The 24,558-nt window shown below is 39.9% G+C and overlaps 2 long non-coding RNA genes across 2 annotated transcripts in view; one reads left to right on the plus strand and one right to left on the minus strand.

Annotated features, from left to right (window-relative positions):
- The window catches only part of LOC141353140 (uncharacterized), a 238,177-nt gene that overhangs the window by 13,659 nt on the left and 199,960 nt on the right, over window positions 1-24,558 (plus strand). The window lies entirely within an intron of this gene.
- LOC129441666 (uncharacterized) lies at window positions 18,287-23,747 on the minus strand. The gene is made up of 2 exons (XR_012360151.1): window positions 23,029-23,747; window positions 18,287-19,528 (listed from the first exon to the last, which is right to left on the minus strand). It is a non-coding gene; the product is annotated as an uncharacterized lncRNA (long non-coding RNA).

Genomic DNA, 24,558 nt, shown 5'->3' on the forward strand with positions numbered 1-24,558 from the left:
CCTGACCAACGTCCACCGGCAGGACCCGCTTAATATCCGCTTAATATCCGCTTAATCTCTGCTTAATCTCTGCTTAAGCTCCTTATCCGTTAATATGTGTGTATATACATGTATATCTCCCAAGGGTTTTTCCCTCCTAGGACTTTTATTTTTATTTCCTCGGCTAAACAACCCGGGGTTTTTGTTTTTTTTCTCCTAGGGGGTTTTTTACCCCGGGGAGGTAGCCTGCTTGGGCTTAACTTAGCTTCTTCTTCTCGACGTTACATTAGTAATATGCTCGCTCATAATGTCGCGTCATAGCCGCAGCAAATTTGACTGCTTATGCTATTGTGTATTATGTTATGCTATCTGTCGTTTTTCTGTGCTTTTACTGCTTTTATTAATGTAAAGCTGCTTTGAAACAATTGAGTATTGTGAAAAGCGCTATATAAATAAAATTAAATTGAATTGAATTGAATAGATTCAGCCGTTGAATATTTTGTTAGAAATTATCTTAACATGTAAGCTTAGTTTATTTATGTATATCATTTAGACCATTTAGACAAATAGTCTGTGTTTTTACATTAAAAATATATAATGCATTAAAATTGTGTATTGTCTCTTTAAGAATTTGGAGACAATTGTGTCAACGTGTCATATTTTCTAAAATAAATTATTTTTTGATTCCATATTAATTTTAATAAGTTAAATCGTCTCTGCTGTGTCCTGCTGACAGGCGCGGTGTGCGCGTGCAGCCGCTGACGCAAATTATGGGTCCTCCGAAGGTTAGACCGTCTCATTTAGTTCTCTTCGCGGACTTCTGAGGCTTCCACTTTGAAAGACCGAGTGCTGAGGTCGCATGCTTAGCAGGTCGCAGCCCTTGAATTGGGACACAGCTTGTGAAGCTTGCGACGGGACGGGTAGTGCGCTCTTTGGTAATATATTGTTTGTATATGTTTTCTGTTGGATTTAAATGATACACAGGATTAAAGAAAGATATTTAATTACAAAACGGAGTATGTGGATTGTTTTGTCGGACGGACACAGAGCGAGTGGATTGTTTTGTCGGATAACGAGTGAGTGAAACCAAAACTGAAGCTTAATGCCCACTCACACATACTATGGAGTTTTAACAGTTGTACAGCGCAGTGTGAATATTTTCCTGGAAACAACAACCGTGGATCGTTCTCTTCCAAGCCAATGTAAACATTTAAGAATATATTAACCTGTCTCAGATTTATTGCTTTTGTGGATCACAAATGCAAGGTGATGTCATACTGGGATTGCTTGGCAAAGATAATTTACAAACATGAGACCGGATGGATTATGACCTGCACACAATTTTCAAAGGTATGTTGTCCCGTTTAGATTCATGTTCATTCTATATGCACTGTCAGCCATGATGAAGTTTAATGATTCATTGCACCGCCTACCACAGTCCTGCAATGTTAGATCAGAAATGTCTTGTCTGCAAGACAAGTGTTGTTTTTTACAAAATAGAGTAACGTGAGTAACAATCTCATTTAAATTTCAGTAATTGTAATTGCGTTACTTGTTTTTAAAAAATACTTGGTTACATGCTCGTTACTGATAAAAGTATTGGAATTACAGTAATGCATTACTTGGTAACGCGCTACTCCCATCACTGCTTAAAACAGACGCTAATTCGAACGAGTGATGTTCCACAGCACATGTCTTTGAAATGTACAAAATCTGCTTCACCGTCGCTGCGCTGTCATCATTGTGTAAAACCCACCCCAACGTTTCTAATTGACCACCTTTTCAACACCCGGCATGGCTTCAAGTTACTGGAACATCGTAGCAGAACCATTTCTCGAGATAAGGGTGTTCGTCAGTCGGCTTCCCGTTCATTAAAATTGGTACGAACAAACATAAGGGCACTTGAGTCAGCTTTTTAAGTTTAACGGCTTCAGCCACAGACTCGGATGTTCCGCATCTTTATGCGGCCGGAATTGTCAGCCGCAAATGACCGCAATGGCGCCACCCTTGTTGTCGTGAAAAATAAGGTTGATAACCTAGGCATCTGACTAATTGATGGACGGGGAATGGGAAATACACAGACCATGGATGCGGATGAGACAGGCAGCAGCTGATGCAGACACTCAATTCAATTCTTATGAAAGAAACCCTATATTTAAGCGACCACTTTGGATCTTAGAAACTCGACATCAAACTGGCGCAAGCATGTTCAGGTAATTTAATGATACCAGGCACATATTGTTCCTGCTGGTGCATGTGCACTGACAGTGAAAGGAGTGTTTCATTCCTATGGAAGATATGCATCAGGCTTGTGAGTACGGAAGTGCCGACCAGGTTTTTACCGCTTGACACGTCAATGGCGTGCATTATCTTCCGAGGTCTAGCAACTTTCTATCAAACAATTTAAGAACGTCAAAATGTGCAGGGTCATTAGACATTGCAGAGAGCAAAAGAAAGAGAAAAATAACGACGCCCGAGTTGAAAAAATTTGAACTTTGGTGGATTTTCGTGCCGCGTTAACCAATCAGGAGCCTGCTTGCTGCTGTGGCGGCTGCCCTGCCCGCAGTCATTTATTCAGCATGAAGGCTTGATATGACCCGTGAGGTGAGCAGTCACCGGGAGCTATACGACACAAGTTCTTATTTCTATACAGGAGACAGGAATAAAAATGACCTCGCTTGGAAGAGTGTCAGTGAGGACATTGGGCAACCTGGTAAGTTGTAAATACACATTTCACTTTTGAGTCACGTGACGTTTATAGACCCGCGCTGTTTATTTTCCCCCTATAGTAAGGTGACTAAATACAAACCAGTAAGTTAACACTCTCAATAAATGCACAATCTACATTAGCCATCTTGCAAACAGACAACCACATAGCACTTGTCCCTCCCACAAGAAATGGATTTTGTCTCCTATGCGCATCAAATGCTTGCTTTTTCGGCGCATCTACATTGCTCTACACGCGCAAATGCATTCAAACTGTTCAAGCAGCAAACTAGGCGCGGTAGACGCGATTTTGACACCTGAAACGCGTTTGGTGTAAACGCAGCATTAGACATCAAGTATCTAGGTCAGGAAAACTATATAGAAGACGATAAACGTGTAAAAGATAAATCTATTGGGCACTCATCTCATTATATGCTCAATATGCCAATTATATATATAGGGGCGGTTTCCTGGACAGGGATTAGCTTAAGCCAGGACCAGACCTGAGTTTAATTGGGAAATATAACTAGTTTTAAGAAACATACCGTACTAAAAACATTACTTATGTGCATTTTAAGGCAAAACAAAGGGCACTGATATATTTTAAGATATGTCAGTGCAAGTTGTTTTCAGTTTGGACAGCCCTTACATTTATTTTAGTCTAGGACTAGCCTAATCCCTGTTCGGGAAACCGCCCCATTATGTTTAATAAAATAACAACCTAACTCTAGCTATTGTATTTATTAGCTGCTAACCTCATATTTTTGCCTCAAAAGTTCACAAAACAAAAAATGTTTCTTAGTTATAAAAAGCTTTTTATTTGATTTAGTCAAAGTCATTGTCAAAATGTATTTATATAGCACCATTTATACAGGCAAGCTGACCAATGTGCTTTACAAAAAAAAATCACACAATAGATTAAACAAAGTAAAATTATACTGTAAAAAAATTATGTAGAAATTGCAGCTGGGTTGCCGGTAACTTACCGTAGATTTAAATGTATGTTATTTACTGGCAACATTTTGTTCAAAGTTAATTGAACATTAAACATTTACAAGTCTTTGTCTTTACAGAATAAAACGGAAAAAAACAGCATCAAGCAAAACATTCTGGGAAACAAAATCTGAAGCAAAAAACAGAAAAAAGGTTGATGATGATTTCTGGTTCACAGAATGCTTTGCATGAGGCTGTTATTGTATAGTTTTATTCTGTAAAGATAAAGACTTGTTATTATACAAAATTTATTTAACTCTGAACAAACTCTTGCCAGTAAATAACATAAATTTAAATCTATGGTAAATTACCGGCAACCCAGCTGCAAAAACATTGTAATTTCTACGGATTTTTTACAGTGTAAGAGACAGGTTACAAATTATTAAAAGAAACTGAATAAAAATATGTTATCAGGCATGATTTAAAAACAGAGATCTCAGATAGAAAAAGGGGAGCTAAATTATTTAGACAAATAAAATAACTTTAAAATTAACTCTAAAATGGACTGGCAACCAGTGAAAGAATGCTAAAATCTGAGTAATGTGTTCACATTGTGCCTGTTAAAAGTCTCGCTGCTACATTTTGGACTATTTGAAGATGTGAAAGAGTTTTTGAGTTTATTCCATAATTTAAAGAATTGCAATAGTCCAGTCTAGATGATAAGAATGCGTGCATCACCCATTCAAAAGCTTGGGGGTGTCAAGGTTTTTGAGACAAAAGACACAAACCCAAATGCAGACGTTGACGAAAAGGAATTTATTGAACAAACAGGGAAACAGAAAAACAAAACCCACGAGGGGGCAAAACAAGACAAGGAAAACACAACACTGAACTAACACTAAACCAGCTCCCTTGTTCAGTAGTCAGGGCACTGATCAGGGAGTCGGCCATTTTAAGGGCTGTCTCAGTCGCAAAATCCGTTCAGTGCACTGGAACGTTCGTTCCCTAAAAATTCCCACAATGCAACGCAAAAACCAGTGAGCATCGATGATCCCTATGTTCCCTAACCGGAAATCACGTGACATTTTCTGAAGCTCGCCAACCGAACATCACGTGATCCAACTCAATAAACTTTATGAAACTTTTATAAAGACAAACGTTTGTTTTAGTTGTAAATATAAACACACATTGCTACACAGTAAGGGACCACAATCTACTCAATATTTAAAAGAATAATATTTATTTAAAATTTTAAATATATTTATTACATTTAAAATGTAATTATATGCCTCCAATTTTATGCACAGATATGTAAGAGAAGAATGGCAGCATTTTTCACAATGTACTGTTTTTAAAATTAAGTCAGAAAGATGTTGGTTTTGCCGGTTGTTGATGAGTAACAGCTGTGAGTGATTACAACGCGCTTAAGCAGCCGTGACAGAAAAATAAGTGAACATCGTCCCAATGTGAAGTGAGCTAGGGTCCTTACTAGTGCCCGAACCTGTGTACACGATATACTGATTCACGACCTCGGGAGCTAGGGAACGAATTGAGACACACGGTAGATATAACTCATTACTCACAGGAACCAACTGGAAATGCGACAAGACGAACGTGCACAGAACAGCAAACACAAGGACAATAAATAGGGACAAAGTACATTACATACACCTGGAAATCATTACAAGTAAAGGATCGGGGAAAAAGTGATGAGACCCGGGAAATGCCTGGCAGTATAAACCAATACTAAAATCACGCATCTCCCACATAAAACTGTCAGAAACCTGCCATGCTAAACTAGATCTAAATACAAACAAGGATCTGGCAGGATTCTGACAGGGGGCATAAAAAGGCTTCACTTTAGTCAGCATACGTACATGAAAGAAGCAAGATCTGAAAACAGAATTTACTTGCTTATCCAGTTTCAGAGAACTATCTAGTGAAATGTCAAGATTGTTTACACAAGTATTTACTGGCAGAGAAAGTGTATATGCATCAGGGAGCTGGTTTAAACTACCTTTAGTAGGATCGAAGATAATTAGTTCTGTTTTATTTTCATTTAATTTTAGGAAGTTTGCAGACATCCACTTATTTATTTCGTCTAGGCACGCCAACAGGTGCTCAAGTGAATTTTTCCCTACTCGTTTAATTGGCACATAAATTTGAATGTCATCTGCATAGCAGTGAAAAAAAAAAGGTAGAAACTAAAAGTGTGTGTGTGTGTGTGTGTGTGTGTACCTGGTAATTATCACGTTGTGGGGACTAATGGCGCTTTTCCATTGCATAGTACCCCACGGTTTAGTTTAGTTTGGGTCGGGTCAGCTCACCTCACTTTGGCGTGGTTAGCTTTTCCATTGAGTTTAGTATCACTTCGCTGTGGGAGGAATTATAGGCGTGTCGTTATATTTGCGCTGCATACGGCTGTGACATCATACAAGAGAGAGCGTCCTGTACATTCCCATACATTTATTTATTAGTCCGCCACAAAATTTAAATTGGCCACCACAAATAGATGTTTACTTTGCACATCGCGTTTAATACTACCTCTGTCTCAAATGACAGTTTCTGTTCAAACACCCGTGGCGTCAGTCGACGGCTCCGCTGAGCCTCAATGAAGTTGCATTAAAGCATAAATAATACTGACGTGCACGTCGCGAATGTGCCGCCACAAAATTAAAATTGGCCACCACAAATAGAAGTTTACTTTGCACATCGCGTTTATAACTACCTCTGTCTCACATAACAGTTTCTGTTCAAACACTCGTGGCGTCTGTCGACGGCGCTCCGCTGAGCCTCAATGAAGTTGGATTAAAGCATAAATAATACTGACGTGAACGTCGCGAATGTGCCGCCACAAACTGCAAGTCTGGAAAAAAACTTTTATGTGTTCCTGATTCACAACCTGTGGATTTTTAATCGCTAAAAGGGTGTTTGGAAACTTAAAACAGAGCACAGATGACAACATGTTTGCTTGAGACAGCGCAGCAGCAAGCTAAAGCTAATATTTTACATAATAGGATGACGGCGCCGATGACGATTCTCTCAGACCAATCAGTGAACTACAGTGTTTACGCGTCACGTTTGGTATCAGCTCGGGTCGCTTGGAACCCCAACCGAGGTGGTACGAAAAAAAGTATCGGGTACTACGAAGTGATCCCAATGGAAAAGCTCCCAAAAGTAAGCTGACCCGACCCAAACTAAACCAAACCGTGGGGTACTATGCAATGGAAAAGCGCCATAATTGTCCCCACAAAGATAGGAATACCAGTATTTTTGTGACCTTGTGGGGACATTTTGATGTCCCCATGAGGAAACAAGCTTATAAATCAAACAAAATGATGTTTATTGAAAATGTGAAGTAGGATTAAGTTTCCTGTGATGGTTGGGGTTAGGGAATGGGGTAGGTAAGGGGAATAGAATATACAGTTTGTACAGTATAAAATGCATTACGTCTATGGAATGTCCCCACAAAACATGGAAACCAGAATGTGTGTGTATATATATTTATACAACAGTTCTTTCTGGTTCTCAAATCTGATTGGCTAAGAGTGTCATGACCCGGTCTCTCCATTTCTTGTCTTATCCGAGTTGTGAGAGATTAGGTTGTGACAGTATAGCTGTGTCCCAATTCAGGGGCTGTGACCTTCTAAGGACGTATTATAAGACCGATTGCGTCACAGCAGCGCGACTTCAGGCTGGTAAGGCCGTCCCAATTCGAAGGATGCTTAGAATGAAGCCTCAAAATGCATCCTCATTTCTCGGCGCTGTTAAGGATAGAACGAATGGATCCTTAACAGCCGAGGATATCCCAAGATTCATTGCGCGCCTGCAACGGCGGCTGGATATTATAAAATAAACAATTAAAACCTTCATTAAATAAAAGTGTGTATTTATCAAAAAAAGTTTGTCACTGTTTTAGTATTATAAGTTATGTTTTGTGTTAATATTATTATTTTTATGATGTATATATTTCTAAGGTTGATTAATTAAATTTAATATACTGTTGAATAGTTTAATCTACATCAACGTGTCATATTTTCTAAACTAAATTAATATTTTTCTGATTTCATATTTATTTTAATAAGTCAGAAACGTTTTTGCTATGTCCTGCTAACAGGCGCAGCAGGTGACGCCAATTATGGGTCATCCGAAGGTTAGACCGTCTCATTTCAGTTCTCTTCGCGGATTTCTGAGGCTGCCACCTTGAAAGACCGAGTGCTCATATTTAAGGTCGCATGCTTATAAGGTCGCAGCCCCTGAATTGGGACACAGCTCCTGTGTCTGCCCTGAGAGAGTTGTGTGACATGCCCTTCCGCTGTCCACGTTTCTCTCAGGGTTCGTGAATTGTTCCCCGCTCCCTTATGGTTGATTAGCTCCAGGTGTTTGTTGTTAGATTTCCCTATTTAATACCCTTCTGTCCTGTCCTCTGTGTAGTGATGGCCAAACGAGGCTTCCTGAACCAATGAGGCTTTCCAGGCCATTGGTTCGCCAAAAGGTTCATTTACCCGAAGCCTCATGAAACACTGTGCTCTCCAGTGACACCTGCTGTGCAAAGCAATGTATCGCACACGCACACAAATCTATTCATTTTGAGCAACCAAATTGTCATGGTGTGGGCTTTTGAATAAAGTATATTAAAGAAAGTATTTTACTCTGCTTGTGTTAACCTATGTACACACAACTCACACATACACAACTTTGTGTTCAACTATACAGTAGTTCTTGAGTTAGTGATAACAGTGAATGCACAAAATAAAGAAATTAAGAGTTTTGTTGCAAAACGAGATAAATCTATTTTTTAACATTTTTGTCAAAACATGTTTATAATTACGTTATCATGTTATTATTTTGTTTTATGGTGCTACTTAGCTGTATTTTTTAAGTTATGAAGGTTTAAATCAAAACAAACCAACTGTAGTTGCATTGAATTTAATTGGAATGCACAACCATTTCTGAACAATTAAAAAACGGTGGTTATCTCGTTTTGCAACTAAACTCTTCAAATTATCGTGAGTGCAGTGCTTATTGAACTGGGGCTGCAATAGTGCAATGCTTATGGGACTGGAAGTGTGGAACAGCAAACTGCAACATGGAAAATGGTTTACTGGTTTTTATTTAGAAACAAACGTTTTTTAACAGTATTTAGATTGAGGCGGTTTCTGTTTTTAGAAAACACCCTATCACATGGCACTGATGATGCTGGACAACATAAGAAGATCAGTGCCAGCTTATATAAATTAGGATATTGGACCTTCTGTTTGATCCAATATCCCAATGGATCCTTAGTCCTTCTAGGTTATCCCTAATACAGTCTCTTATAATAATAATAACAGCAGCAATAATATATATAATAATAACACTACTACTAATATAGGCTATATAATATAATTACGTATTATAGGTATTAGAACTAGACATATGCTAATTTACTCTAATGATCTACTGAACTAGGCTATGTATAATTTACTCTAATAATCTACTAAACTAAGTGTAATATAATATATAATACAGGCTATGATATATAATGATAACTATACTAGAAACTCACTACAACCTCGCCACTACTCACTACAACCAACACTTTAACATCAATGCAAACGTACTGCAAAAAACCCACAAGAGGCGCGAGTTTTGAACCTTAAGCGAAACTCAGAATGAAGCAATGACGTATTCAACAGAAAACGAGGCATCGTTTGTCATCGTCACGTGATTTTCACGGAAACGATACAAGCCTCGAATCGGGGCTTCATCTGGAACGCCCCTTTTTGCTCGACACAAGCTCCGGAGCCTCGCTTCAGATGTCCCATCACTACCTCTGTGTGTTGGTATTATTCTCTGTTTCCTTTCGAGATCCTCGTGTTTATTCCTGTTCCTGGTCTCATGTGTAAGTTTATGTAGTTTAGTGTTTCCAAGTGTTAATGTTAGTTAGTTTAGTTATGTTATTGTAATGTTTTACCCCCTCGTGGGTGTTTTGGTTTTTGCATGTATTAAAGTATTCTTTATTTAAGTCTGCATTTAGTTTTTTTCATCGTCTTCCCCGTGTTCCGATCGTGACAAAGAGGCATGCAATATTCTACTGATAACGGCACAGCAACTGCTTCACCTTTCGTATCATTCCGCCACCTAGTGAATGGAGGTCCTCTAAACAGGCTCTTCTCTGAATGGAAAAACTGCAGACACACACAACCGCGCTGTTTTGAATCACTCTCTGTGTCTCATTAGTTCACTACCTCATAAATCAGTCTGTGAATCCCAAGTTATTATTCCGTCAAAGATCAGCGCTCTTGGATGTTACGTTAAACTTAATGGAAGTTATGTCTTGTCACATCGTGTGGACGATTTAACACTTGGAAAGAGGAATGTAAACTATTTTTTTTTCTGGAGCAATATCTCTTCCCAGAACGCGAAAAAAAAAACGTGGAACTGCAGGTAAGCACCGCAGCTTTTAAATGTGGACATTGATCATTTACTTTATCGTGACGTGACTATTAAAACATGTTATGAGATATCACCACTGGTATATTTATAAGCAGCATGCAAAAACATCTCTCTGACACTAGTACTGACAAGAACAAAGTCTAATAATAACCGAGTGCTCGTATCGCGTTAAGTATAAATGAGAAAGCAATAGTAACATTATATAAGTATAGTTTTATTAACTTTTACCTCGTGCCAAAACAATAACAACACAAAAGACACTAAATATGAATAAAAAAACAAGTAATAGTTTGATCATGACACCAAATACTGCTGATTTGATCTCATTTTGACCATCAAAAACAAACAAGGCCAACATGAGAAGTAAACGGAAAAAAATGATATATTATTTGTATCATTAAAAATGTATATATTTATTGTAATCACCCTGTAAGCAAACGTTCAAACAAGCGCTATCTTTATTAATCGACTGCAGATTTAAATATAATACATATACATTCTCGACTGAACTAATCTTAAAACTACACTTTGTGACCAAGAAACGGTAATATAAAGTAACGGCTTTTCCGTCCATTGAGTTGTCATTCGCTTCAAAGCAGCCAAAAGTTTTACCTGTCATTCTGGCCGCCCTCAAATCCGTGGCGGAAGAAGTAGTTCTCAAACAAAGAGGCTTTTAAAATAACTCTGTTGTTGTTTTCTAGTTTTCGTTTTTCAAACGCGTGCCGTCGAACTGTTGTATAAAAGCAATATCGCTCTCGGAGTCGTGTGATATAGCTCTATATCATCACGGCTGTGATTGCCTGCGGCCTCGTGCCTCTGGCCTAATCACAGCCGTGATGATATAGAGCTATATCACACTCCTACTCGAGCGATATTGCTTATATATATATATATATATATATATATATATATATATATATATATATATATATATATATATATATATATATATATATATATATTAGGGCTGTCAAAATAAACGCGTTAATAACGCGTTAACGCAAATTCATTTTAACGGCACTAATTTTATTAACGCGCAATTAACGCAACACGCAATTTCTGTTTGACCCACAGCTGGATGAATTGAGACGCAGCAAGTGACTGCCGCTGTCTAGATGAGTCGGAGCTTTTCATAAAAATAAGAACATTAAGCTCTCGAATCTAGCGAATCCAATGCTCTAAATGGTATTTAAACATCTAAAATGCACGTTTTCTGCACGTGCAGTTTTCTTTATCTGCACGTTTTCTGTGAGGTGTACCGTCCCAAATCCATATAAAGCAAAGATGCGTCTTCTTTCACTTTTTAGTTTCGTTTTAAAAAGCATTCAGAAATTATAGAAAATAGACCGCAGGACTTTCTTGATGTTAAAATAATTATTAAGAGAGATAAAGTTCGGGATCTGATTGATGTTAAAAGAGTTATTAAGAGTGACAAGGCTCAAAAGCGATGTCTGACGCAGACGTCTGAAGCGCATGCACACAAATGCGCGAGTGCGTGACCCTGATATATATAGACATCTTACACAAAATTACAGTTTTAAAAATATCTGTTTTGACAAGAATTCACGCAGGTATGACCTATAATCTGTTATATCTGAAGTGAATGTTTGGTTAACTGTTAAGGAAAAAGTATCTGTTGTGTCATTTATATTAAACCCTTGCATTATCCTACAGTCTTAAAGTGGTCTGTCTCAATGTCAAATTTAAACAATAAAAGAAAAACATATATGAATATTGATATTGTTTTTGCTCTGCATTAACAGGTAAAGTTCTGTCATGCTTTGTCAGATTCCAACAATTGTTCCAATTGTTTTGAAGTTTTTTAATAGAGAATGTTAAAATATAAATGACACATTTTTGAAAATTTGCTCATCCCAACTCAATTTGCCAGCACAGGTCACAAATGATGCAGCAGCAAACAGAAATGGAGAAAGAACAAGGTCTTCTAAAGGCAAAAACATTTCTAAAACTATGGCTGATGGTTCTGTTGAAAATGTAAACAGGCTGTTGTAGACATACATTTGCATATAGCATATATATTATCCAAATCCATGTTGATTAGAGCATTACAAACTTAAAAAGTGTTACATTTAGGTAAATTTAGAACAGATAAAAATGTGCGATTAATTTGCGATTAATCGCGAGTTAACTCATGAAATCATGCGATTAACTGCGATTAAATATTTTAATCTATTGACAGCCCTAATAAATATATATATGAAAATATATATATGAAATTGCAATCAGCAGTGTTTAAAAGGCACATGGCTGACATCAATTCTGTTTTGAATGTGTGGTTCACAGTTTTGACAGCAGTGTGTTAGCATTTGAACAAAGTGCTGTAAATCTACAGTGTTGTGTTGGTTGTGGTTAAATTTGTGGGATAAGTGTGTATAGTTTTGAAAACTGTGTTCAAGCAATGAAAAATGAAATAGAGTTTGGTCCACATGAACTGTTGTTGTGCAGTTAGAGTTTTACACATGTGACTCCCCATGAGGAAACAAGCTTATAAATCAAACAGAATGTTTCTTGAAAATGTGAAGTAGTAGAAGGGTTTCTGTGATGGTTGGGGTTAGAGAATGGGGTAGGTAAGTTTTATACATTTTTATGAAATTCTGTCAAATAAATTTCAATTCAATTCAATTCAATTCAAATAGAATATACAGTTTGTATGGTATAAAATGCATTACGTCTATGGAATGTCCCCACAAAACATGGAAACCAGAATGTGTGTGTGTGTGTGTGTGTGTGTTTGTGTGTGCCTGGTAATTATCAAATGTCCCACAAAGATGTGTGTGTGAGAGAGAGAGGGTGAATAATAGAGAAAGTAAAATATTATCCATGTATTTTCATCATTCTAAATTGTGGCCAATAGCAACACATTGTACTGCAATATGTGAGGACATAAGATGGACACTATATATGTGTATAAAATGCAAGAAATACATACGCAAACACAACACAGTACAAATTTGCTTATGTGTTGTTTGGCTGGCATGAACAGGTTATGTGTTCAGTATGGATGATGTCTTATGATACGGCATCTGTTCAGTTATGCTGTGTAGACTGACAAAAATGTGTACAATTTCAAAAAGTTCAAAGAATTAAACATCAACAGTGATGAAAAACTTTTTTCACTTATACTTATTTAAGATAAACATGTTCCCCCCCCCCCCCAATATTTGGATCAGAATAGAATTTTTCTTCTTTTGTTTCATATTACCACAAAAACGAATGGCGCTTTAGTTTATGAATGGTCCTCTTCCAGTGGTAAATGACAAATATAAACCATAAATTCTGTCTATGTTACTTGCAATAAGGCTAAAGTAAACATATGTAAATAATCTTACATAAATTTGTATGCCTGCATTGGTTTAAGATACTAATAATGCTCTGGGTCCACTAGACCCACAAACATCGTCTAAGTAACAAAAATATGAACGCCACACAAGGGTTAAGTCTCAAAGATCCTCGTTTTCACTCAAATCACCTTTGACACTCCAAGTTAATTTATATACTGGCTTCGGCAAATTCCCCTTTGCATGATACTCTGGAATCTCCCTCGGGATGGACCATTTGACCTGATCTCCTACTCCTGCTACTCTTTGTCTCACTATAGGGATTGGATAGTATTTCTCCAGCCCACTATTACTATACTGGATTCTAACTCCATAATGTTTCGACTCTAGCCCATATGTTGGATCACTGATCTTAATTGGGATTATGTCCACACCTTTTTCCATCTCTACATCTTCAACTAAACTATATAACCTTAGTTGGATTACCATCAATTAAGTTTCTTCCCCATTTTCAGTAATCAAATCTTTCCAACATGGTGAATTTTCAACCACTACTTAATTAATAGCATGTCCTTTTGTTCCATCACTGCCTCTAAAGGTTAACCACTTACTTGTTCCTACTGGATTATACTTTTCCTCAGCTTCTTCACTGCACTTCCAATATTCCTCTTCATAACAAACACATCCTATCCAGAAATCTTTATGTGGGATGCATCCATAGACCGTAAAAAAATATGGACGTAGTGTCCGTGACGTCACCCATTGGTTCGTGAAGATCGCTTTTGAAGCTTAAAGTAGGCGTTGCCTGCCGTCGCCATCTTGGCCGCGCGTCCCCGCGAATTACTCGCGGAAAACCGAAAATGGGTAAAAAGGCGGGACATGGGTGAAGCTGAGGTGAAACCACGCCCGCCTAGCGCGAGTCTAGTGACAGCAGTGGCTGTTCAATTCAATTTTATTTATATAGCGCTTTTCACAATACTCAATTGTTTCAAAGCAGCTTTACATTAATAAAAGCAGTAAAAGCACAGAAAAACGACAGATAGCATAACATAATACACAATAGCATAAGCAGTCAAATTTGCTGCGGCTATGACGCGACATTATGAGCGAGCATATTACTAATGTTACGTCGAGAAGAAGAAGCTAAGTTAAGCCCAAGCAGGCTACCTCCCCGGGGTAAAAAACCCCCTAGGAGAAAAAAAACAAAAACCCCGGGTTGTTTAGCCGAGGAAATAAAAATAAAAGTCCTAGGAGGGAAAAACCCTTGGGAGATATACATGTACACACATATTAACGGATAAGGAGCTTAAGCAGAGATTAAGCAGAGATTAAGCAGAGATTAAGCGGATATTAAGCGGATATTAAGCGGGTCCTGCCGGTGGTCGTTGGTCAGGCATCAGCTGGGCATCACATTGAAGGACCGACACCGACACTCAAGCGGCCACGCCCTTAATTATGCAGAAGTTTAAGGCTTAATATAATCTAAATGGGTGAGTTACAAAAATATTCACCCCCCTCACAGTTGTCATGAAGGGCAAGCTATATAGGCCAAAAACACTTTTTGTACCAGGCTGTAAACATATTATTTTCTACTGTAAAGTTGGCCATTTTTAACATGGGAGTCTATGGGAATTGACTCCCTTTTGAAGCCAGCCTCAAGCGGCCAGTCGATGAATTGCAGTTTAAGTCACTTCCGTGTTGGCTTCATTAGAGAGATCGGAAGTTTGCTCCTCGGATGCATCTGGCACCTCTGACTATGTCGCTCAAAGCCCTTCTTACCTTTTTTGTCCATAATTGATGTAGTTGCCAGTTACATCTTGTCTTAGCGCATTCGCTAATGTCCGTATTTGGGCACTCTTCCCAAAATGTATTTGTCTTGATGCTAATCTGATAGAGCTTCTCTTTTTGTGCAGAGTACTTTCACAATCCTACATTAATCTCTGCCTCTCTTGTAGTTGTTTTATACCATGTGAGGAGAGGAAACGGGTTCTTCGGCTGCTTTGTTGTGTCATACATAGTGTATCTATTCTTTGTAAATAGGTCTCCACATTTTTGCGCAAATATTCTAGAGGACGTTATCTTTTTCTCCTCTCTGACCTGATCTTCCGGGTTTACTGGCACATCATCTTCCCTAGGTGTTGAAGACTTTGGTTTCGTATCCAATTTCGTGTCAATGAAAAAGGCTTCACTTCATAATCTAATTTAATGTGTCTGCATTCTCCCTTTCTTCATACACCTGGTCTATTATTGTTATTCTATTCCAATGGTCATTTAGTACCCATATTGTTAATGCAAGCAATAGGACAAGCAGAATCCCTGCAAATGCTTTCCTTTTCAATGCTCTCCTTCCCGTCATCTTTTCTGTAAAAAATAAAAATGCACCTCTTAGCATCTATATAATTTTATTTAAACAGATTCAATAAAAGTAAAAATGTCCTTCTAGTCTCTCATCTCTTTTTACCTCCTTATTTTCTCGCTACCTTCCTTTTATCATCTTTTATTTTTAATTCGCCTCAGTTTGTTTCACTTTTGTTATGGTTAAATCATTTAGTTGCTGAAGTTTATTCACGCTTTAATTTGCCCTTGTCAATTCCATGTTGGTCGGGGTCAACTCAAGTCTCCTTCAAGTTCACAAATCTTACTCCCGCTCCAAGGAGACTTCAAGTTGAGTCCAAGTTCATGACTATATTTCATAATAGTTCTCTACTTATTATAGATCACCTTTTTTATTTTATACTTGTGGCCCATTGTAGATGTTCAGGTTTTGTTTAACGTTGTTTGACAGCCAGGTCTTATTCTTAAAGCTTATTTTAGCCATATGCCTTGGCAATCGCCTGCCCCAGTATCATAAATCGGTTTATGCGGTCTCTCCTAAAATGTTGCGGGGGTTTTATGATCTTTTAAGTCCCAGCATCGATACATAATTCATGCCTTCACAGTAGGTGTCTGCTTCTTGAAGGATAAGGGTCAATTTGGATCAAGGTGAAATTTTAATTCTCAACCAGAAATAAATGTCTTTTTGACCAAATTCCATTATTGTCTAACTCAACCGTGTGATCATCGATTACTCGCACGATCGTGTCTCTTTTAGTAATAAGTAGGTATGCACCGAATCCAGATTTTTTAGGTTCGGCCGAATCCCGAATCCACCGTTTAAGATTCGGCCGAATCCGAAACCGAATACCGAATCCTACTCGCATCCTTATTCCAACACAGTAAAACACATTAATGAAGTAAAAAACGTCCACAGCAGTGTATTTTTCATTTTATTCAATTTTAACTGTACATTATGCCAGGATGACAAGTTGGAAAAACTATTTTGACAATTACCATAAACCTATGCATAATGAAAGCGATGCGTTGCGACACGCTCGTTTTTCCAATAAGCAAGCAGCTCCGCGCTGAAAACCATATTCAACTTTGAGTGAGAAGCTCCGCTCGTCAATGTCACAGTCTTCACACGGCCGTCCAATTACAGTGGAGGAGAGGCGGGACATTACCAAAGCAACCAACCGGCTCACAGCTGAAGCATCACAGCTACCAAGCGCTCGGCTGAAAAACAGCTGGCATTTGGGGTCCTCAAGGCGTTTTCAGCGGTGTTTAAAAGTTTTGGTGTGTCCAGCTGACCGAAAGAAAAAGCTCATCTCCACTTCAGCACCCGATGTGTGTAATCAACGGCTGCGTGACGTCGACCAGCGTAGCGCAAGCCTAGGGTTCGGTTCGGTGGAAAAAAAATCTAGGATTCGGCCGAACCCGAACCCCGCCAAAAAGCCCAGTATTCGGCCGAATCCGAAACCGAATCCTGGATTCGGTGCATCCCTAGTAATAAGGTCTTTAAACGGTTTGTTCGCATCCTTGTTGTAAGGTTTTAATCTGTGTTCTGGTTGTGTCTTGTGTATTTTTGTTATTTGAACTTTTATTTTGATACTCTGCTCTGTTCTGACTTTTATTTTGAAATTCATCATGCCATGTCACGCTTCACACTTCCTGTCTGTTTTTGTATTTAAGCACTTCCTGTATACCTGTTCACTGCTGAATATTACATTTGTAAGTCTAGCCTGTTTCCTGTCTGAACCTGTTATCTGTAAACCTGTAGTCTCGCATAGCCAGATGATTTTCGCTGCTTTTTCTGGACAAAGCCCGCCCACGAGCTGTTTGACCGACATGTCAAACAACCAATCACAGTTTGTTTTGTCTAGCGTCACGTTTCGGACTCCCCACAATAACGAGCCGGCTGGCAACAAGTCAGTTATTGAAATAACCAGCCGCAACCGAATAGCATCTAAATAAACAACATTACTCACCATAGAACAACGTTGTGCACTTCATCAACAGCCACACCAATGAGACGCTCCCGTTAAACATCTGTTTAAAGCATATCTCTTCACTTTTTAACACATACAAGCAATTCAGGAGAACCAAACTTTTAAACTCCACTAACTGCCTCAAGCAAAACTCTTGGACGTCTTTTAGAGAGTCGATGCCGCAAACTTTGCATATTTTTGAAAATCCAATGTTTAGCTGATTATGATAACTGGTCATTATTATCCACGTGAACACGACTGATTCTCTTCCTCAATGGAACGTCAGAGCTTTGTTTTCCAGGGACCGAAACTAATCACGACACTCGCGTCTCCTGGAAATCCGTTTTTTTTTCAACCAATCAAAGACAACTTTAACATTCTCACAGGGTTTCCAGAAAAGTGTATGAAAAACATCAGACAGTCAGCCAACAGTTTGTGAGCGTGACGTCTGAGGCTGAGACTAGTAAACCTGTTACCTGTTTCTTGTTATCTGTATCTGCCTGTGTTTGACCTGTGCCTGTTTTTGGATCTTGTCTGTTTTGCCGCCTGCCCTATGTCGTGGAATTTTAGCCGCATCAAATAATACTCACTAAGAGTCAAAGTCAAGGATCACACAGACACACTGTCGACAGAATTTTCTTTGTCTGAATTTTATATATTCTGCAGAATAGGCTCTCACTCCCTGGTGCTAGAAGTCTAAACCCAAGAGCCCCGATCACAAGGTTGAACACACATTTATAGTAAGATGCTGAAATACGTACAATCATCCGTTTCTACGTCATTTAGAAGATAGCCTTCAGCTGTCAGTGATTAAGAACATAAACAGTTAAACACAAATCTAGTGAAATCATACAACGTATGTCTTGTTCTCAGTACATGATGTTTAAGTCCTTGGACATTGTACTTTGCTCAAAAGACAGAAATAGCATAATTCTGTACGTTAGCAGAAAAAGATGATCTCCATATGAATCACGATTTATGAGCTTATGATTGTAATTAAAAAATGAAAAATAGGATGAATAATATGAAAATAAAAGCATAATAAAAGTCCTCCACTACACTCCTCCCTTTGTATGATTTATTCATAACTTCATTTACTGTCATCGTTACGTAGCTCTAGTTATTACCCTTAACCATAGTGTACATAGAGTTCTGTGCAGTTGTAAAAGCAAAAATGCACACACATAATATGATCATGAACCTCATTTTTGAAAGAAGAAAAATAGTTAGTTTTCTTGAAGAAATTGAGCACAGTTAGAGTTGGGGTCGTGAGCCCTTGATGATTCCGGATTGAGCACAGTTAGAGTTGGGGTCGTGAGCCCTGAGCACAGTTAGAGTTGGGGTCGTGAGCCCTGAGCACAGTTAGAGTTGGGGTCGTGAGCCCTTGTTGATTAGTTTCCTTTGTAGGTTCGGGTTTGGTAGGACCACACGGTGCAGTTGTGCCAAGCTATCCTGATTAAAGATGTCGTGTGCGTGTGTCCAAACCAAACCCAGAATACTGGAGTCGTCCTTCAATACCTTGTGAGCTGTTGCAGTTCTCTCGTGTCGTTCTTCGTATAAACTTGCAGTATACAGGTATCTGTGGTTCCCACCAATACGAAAAAGTGGTCCGTAGCAGTCGACTAGCCGTCCTCCCTTTTGGTTTACACCTTGCAGTCCAGGACCAACCCTCCGGCAAAGGGCAACGTGCACCCAGGTGGCATGCTCCGCGACCTTCACGGCGGTGTGAGTCGTCAGCAGAACCTGAAATGGCCCCGCCCACCGTCTCGCCTTCCAGGATTTCCTCCTCAGGTTTTTCACCAACCCGAAATCTCCTGGTTTGATGTTGTGCAAAGGTCCCTCTGCGGGGCATGGTAGTGCTGCTTTAACCTGTTTTGAGATATTTTGAAGGATAGAAGACATAGAAATACAATACTGCAACATGTCATTTTCATTTCGAAGGGTATCACCTGCCGCCCTGTGTGGTTCCCACCCCATATGTGGGGGTCTTCCAAAAAGTATTTCAAAAGGGGACAATTTAGTTCGGTCTCTGACCCTCATTCTCATGTACATGAGTACATGAGTACTTGTGGTAAGCATTGAACCCAATTCAATTTTGTTTCTTCACACATTCAAACAGTAACGTTTACCTTCTGCTGGTGTCAATTCAATGTAATCCATTATTACATGTGTGAATGGTCCCTCAGGAAATGGGATGCCCCACAGGTGCGGTTTTTACCCCTCTTGCAACATTATTATCCAGACATATATGACAGTTTTCACAATGTCTCTGCGCTACAGGAGAAAAACCCTTTGTGAACCAATTTTGTGCCATGGCTGTCAGCATTCCTCCTTTGGACACGTATTCTAAGCCATGTGTCAACCTAGCAAAATGGGAATAAAAGTGTTTAGGTAAACAAGGTTTTTGATTTGGACCCATCCAAATCCCTTCAGGAGTTTTGGTAGCTCCACGCGATTTCCATAGAGCTATTTCTGTTGGGAGAGAAAATGTTTGCATGCTTATTAGTGACTCCTGTGCTATTTCAGCTTCCTTTTCCTGGGAAATCTGCGTAAGAGAAAAATCAATGTTAGTAGAAATGAGAGATGCTTGCTTTGCCGCTTCGTCCGCGCGTGCATTGCCTCTCGAGACCACGTCCTGTTCCTTGGTGTGTGCTTTGCATTTACACAAAGCTATTTGAGAAAGGAGTGAAATTTCCTCTAAAAGAGAAACAAGCAGTCAATGTAAATGGTTATAGATTGATTAGTAGCAATTTTACAAGCTTGTGTTAGTGCATGCAATTCAGCCACCTGTGCAGATTTGTGAGGTGGTAAGCATCCGGATTCTACAACTTCAAAGTCAGACACAACTGCCCACCCCACCCTGTTTATACCTCTATCATCTCTGGAAGAGGAAACATCCACAAAATATGTGATGGTGCAATTAGGTATGGGTGTGTCAGCCAGGTCAGGCCTTGGTGTACATACTTCCCGTAGAGCAGACAAACAACAGTGTGGTGTACCTTCATCAGGTGTAGGTAACAATGTTGCCGGGTTCAGAACTGTACATCTTTCAACTGTGACATTAGACATTTGTAACAATGCACAGGAATTACGCAGCCACCTTGCTGCAGACAAGTGAGATGTGCGCTGTTCAAGCAGTATATGAGACACAGAATGAGGGACCAACAGACGTAGCTGTGCGTAGCCCACAAACTCACTGCTTGCTTGTACTGCTTTCTCTGCAGCTGCCACTGCCCTCAGACATCCCGGTAGGCCCCTGGCCACCGCATCAAGACGACCTGAAAAATATGCCACTGGTCTCAACTTGTCACCGTGTTCTTGCAACAAAACAGATGTCATACAGCCATTTCTTTCATCCATAGTTTGAATAAAAGGTTTTTTAGGATCTGGCAACCCCAAAGTGGGTGCCTGCTGTAATGTATGTTTTAGTTCCACAAATGCCCTTTCAGCCTTCTCTGTCCATCTTATCTTCTCTGATGGTGCTAAAGGTTTTTCATAAATCATGTCATGCAATGGTTGTTGCATCTCAGAATAGTTAGCAATAAAAGTCCTGCAATAAGATGTCATACCCAAAAATGACATTACTTGTCTCTTTGTAATGGGTTTTGGTATGTTAGCTATCGCCTCTATTCTCTTTGGAGAGAGAGACTTACCCATTGGTGTAATTTCGTGTCCTAGAAAGGTTACTTTCTGGACAGAGCACTGTACCTTCTTGGGGTTGACCTTGTGGCCCTCCTCAGCTAGATGAGTGAGCAACCGTATGGTGTTGTCTGTGCACGACTGCTGAGTCGGTGCCGCCACCAAGAGGTCATCCACGTACTGCAATAAAGCAACATCATCATCCAACACAAGTTTCTGTAATGAACAATGCAATGCAAAGTTGTAAATCGTGGGGCTCTCGCTGTACCCCTCAAATGTAAAAGTAAACGAAAACTGGCTATCAGGATGGACAGGAAACACTGAAAGATGCATTTGAAATATCCACTACAGAAAAACCACTGGCCGTCAGCTGGTATCTGTGAGAGAATTGTGTAAGGGTTCGGCACGTTTGGTGCCCTTACCTGCACCGCAGCATTTACTGCTTGGAGGTCTTGAACAAACCTCCACTCTGTGGGCTGACCTGCATCTCTGACCTTTTGTACAGGAAAAATGGGTGTTCTCACAGGTGAGTTTGGGCAGGGAACAATTATCCCTTTCTCCAATAAGGCCTCAAATACTGGCCTTGTTCCCTCAAGCGCCTCCCTTTTCAGAGGGTATTGAGGTTTGCATGGTCTGTAATCACTCTTTGGGGTGATAACTACTGGTTCACACCCTTTAATCAAACCCACATCATATTTATCTTTAGCCCACAGGTAGTCAGGTACTTTGTCAAGAACCTCTTGCGGTAAATCAATGCTAGCACACGTCATGTGTGCTGGCAAAATGTTTTGTAAATTTGAATCTGCAGAAACAGCTTTCTGTATTACAACGCTCTCTCTCTCAGCAATGAAAAAAGAAACACAACTTCTCCTGTGTGCCGTTATCTGCTCTGAGAACTGCACGTTATCTGACAACATTTCCCAATCAACAGCCTCGCTACAGGCCTTTGGAAATTTACCTGCTTTTTCCCATGGCTGACTGGTATTTTTTGCAATGGAAACATGGGGTACCGAATTTTCAACATCAAAAATTTGTTCTTGCTTTTCTGTCAATTTGAACGAGTGCCACACACCATGAGTCATTCCAGCATTTATGGGTTATAGTCAAACCTTCTGTTTTTACAGAGAACCATTTCTATGAGCTGTGCAATGCATGTTATCAGCTGGAATGACCTCGCTGGCTTGTGGCAATCTTATCTTCCCTTCAGCATGCAACTCTTCACTCATACACAGGCCCATTCATACACATACAACATAGACACACACATAGATGACATTCTGGGATCCCAACAAGAAATATTCAGGCCTTGGTTGTTACGTAAGATGCTAGCATTAATTTTACACATCAAATCCCTCCCCATGAGGTTTACCGGACACGCGTCAGATAAGAGGAACATATGCATAAACTCGTTACCGTCATGCATACAACAGAGTGGAGCAGTAAATTCTTCCCTCACTATATGCCCCGTAGCACTCATAGATGAGTTAAACTGCCCACTCAAGGTGACAAATGGGAATTCATCTTTGCGTATGACAGAGTGAGTTGCATCCAGAGTCTACCTATAAACAACAATACCTGTCCCTCAACCATTATTTCTTATCAATATCAAGCAAAGCAAGTCCTTCATTGCATAGAGCATTTCTTTCCCTATCACACACATCAGAAAAAACAGAATTAGCAAGCAGATAATATGGCATTCGAACCGCAGAAAAAAACAAGATTGGACTTACCCGCCTCTGTACGATGCTCCCCTTCCCCCTCCTGGCTTCAGTCGCCCCTTTCTTTACACGCCGGCAAGTTTCCCGCGCCCGCTTGGAGTTCCTCTGTCCCTTGAGTTTTCAAGAAATGGAAACATTGTGATTTCAAATGTCCTTTCTTCCCGCAATACCAGCAAACTCTTTCTTTTGGGTCTTCCAGCCACTGTTTTCCTCTCCTCTTCTCCCTTTCTTTCTGCTGTCCGTTGTCTCGGAAACGTTGTCCTTGCGAAGAGAAATTTCGCTGGTTGTGTTGTGGCTGTGTCCATTCTCCTATCTTGGCAAAAGCTAAAGATAACTGTTGGTCCGCCTTTCTCTGCTTTTTTCATTTGTCTTCATCTAGCAGGCGTTCAGCGTGCAGAGAATGTGTGACAACCTCGCCCAGTTTTCCCGACTCCCACCCAATGCAGGTTTGTTTTACCTTTGCTGAAATGTCAGGTTGAAGTCCTCCCAGGAACATCTGCTTGAGATAAGATTCCCATGATGTTACGTCTCCCGTGTTGATGTTTACTCCCTCTGGTTTCAACATTCCTGAGCATTGTTCAAATACGGTAGTTAAACGATTCAGATATTCTTCAACCGGTTCATCGGGCTTTTGCTTAGTTTGAGTCAGTCTCTGAGTCTTTACTGTTACCGGGTAGATGTCCTTGAGGGCCTTTGCGATTTGTTCCACAGCATTTCGATAAGGCAGGTTGTGGTCGTGGTTACAGTCAGGGTGTGTGGGTGCGCTGTCATCAGGCCATTTCTCCGTCATTTTCGTTCCCAGCCGGAAACCGTGTCTCTTTTCCAGGATCTTTTTCACTTCCTGGATTCTGGGTGAATAAGTTCGACAAAACTGAATTAATTCTTCGGCCATTACTGTTCCTCCTACCTCAACAGGGGAAAAGTGTCCTCCCATCTCCTGTATTTCCTGCCATCCATAGGGCCTGTACACCAGCATCGGTTGACCTTCCGGCCCTGCGACTTGAATCATGGGTGCTTGAATGCTGGATTTAGCTGTTTGTCTGGTGAACGGCATCTCTGCTGTTTCCTTAGGCCTTGCCTCCCGTTCCTTCTTTATCTGAACATCATCTTTGTTCTGATTCTGGTCCACGTGGCAGTTCTTGCATCGGCGGTGGCGGGGGTGCAATCAGGTAGTGCTTGTCGTGCTGGCTTTTGTATCTGTGCGGCTTGTTGAGCTGGTCGTTGTATCTGTGCGATTTGTTGAGCAGGTGGGGGTGGAGGGCAACGTTGTGGAGGGGGTTGGAGGTCATCGTCCAGAAGCGGTACCCTTGTGTATTGGAAATGTTCCCCAGGTGGGGTACGTGCAGGTGCATAGGGAGGAGGAAAAAACAGAAAGTTAGGTTCATCATGTAATGAATCTGATGTAGGAAAACATTTGCTTAATGTTTAGCTCTGACCTAGTCTGAGTCAGTTCGTCCTTGGTCTTTATCTTACTCTGTGCTCTCATTTCTCTGCCATCCGCAATGATTTTTCCCTTAATAAAATGAGTGCTTTTACACTCAG

Source organism: Misgurnus anguillicaudatus, chromosome 21 (assembly GCF_027580225.2).
Source record: "Misgurnus anguillicaudatus chromosome 21, ASM2758022v2, whole genome shotgun sequence".
In the NCBI taxonomy this organism is placed as follows: domain Eukaryota; kingdom Metazoa; phylum Chordata; class Actinopteri; order Cypriniformes; family Cobitidae; genus Misgurnus; species Misgurnus anguillicaudatus.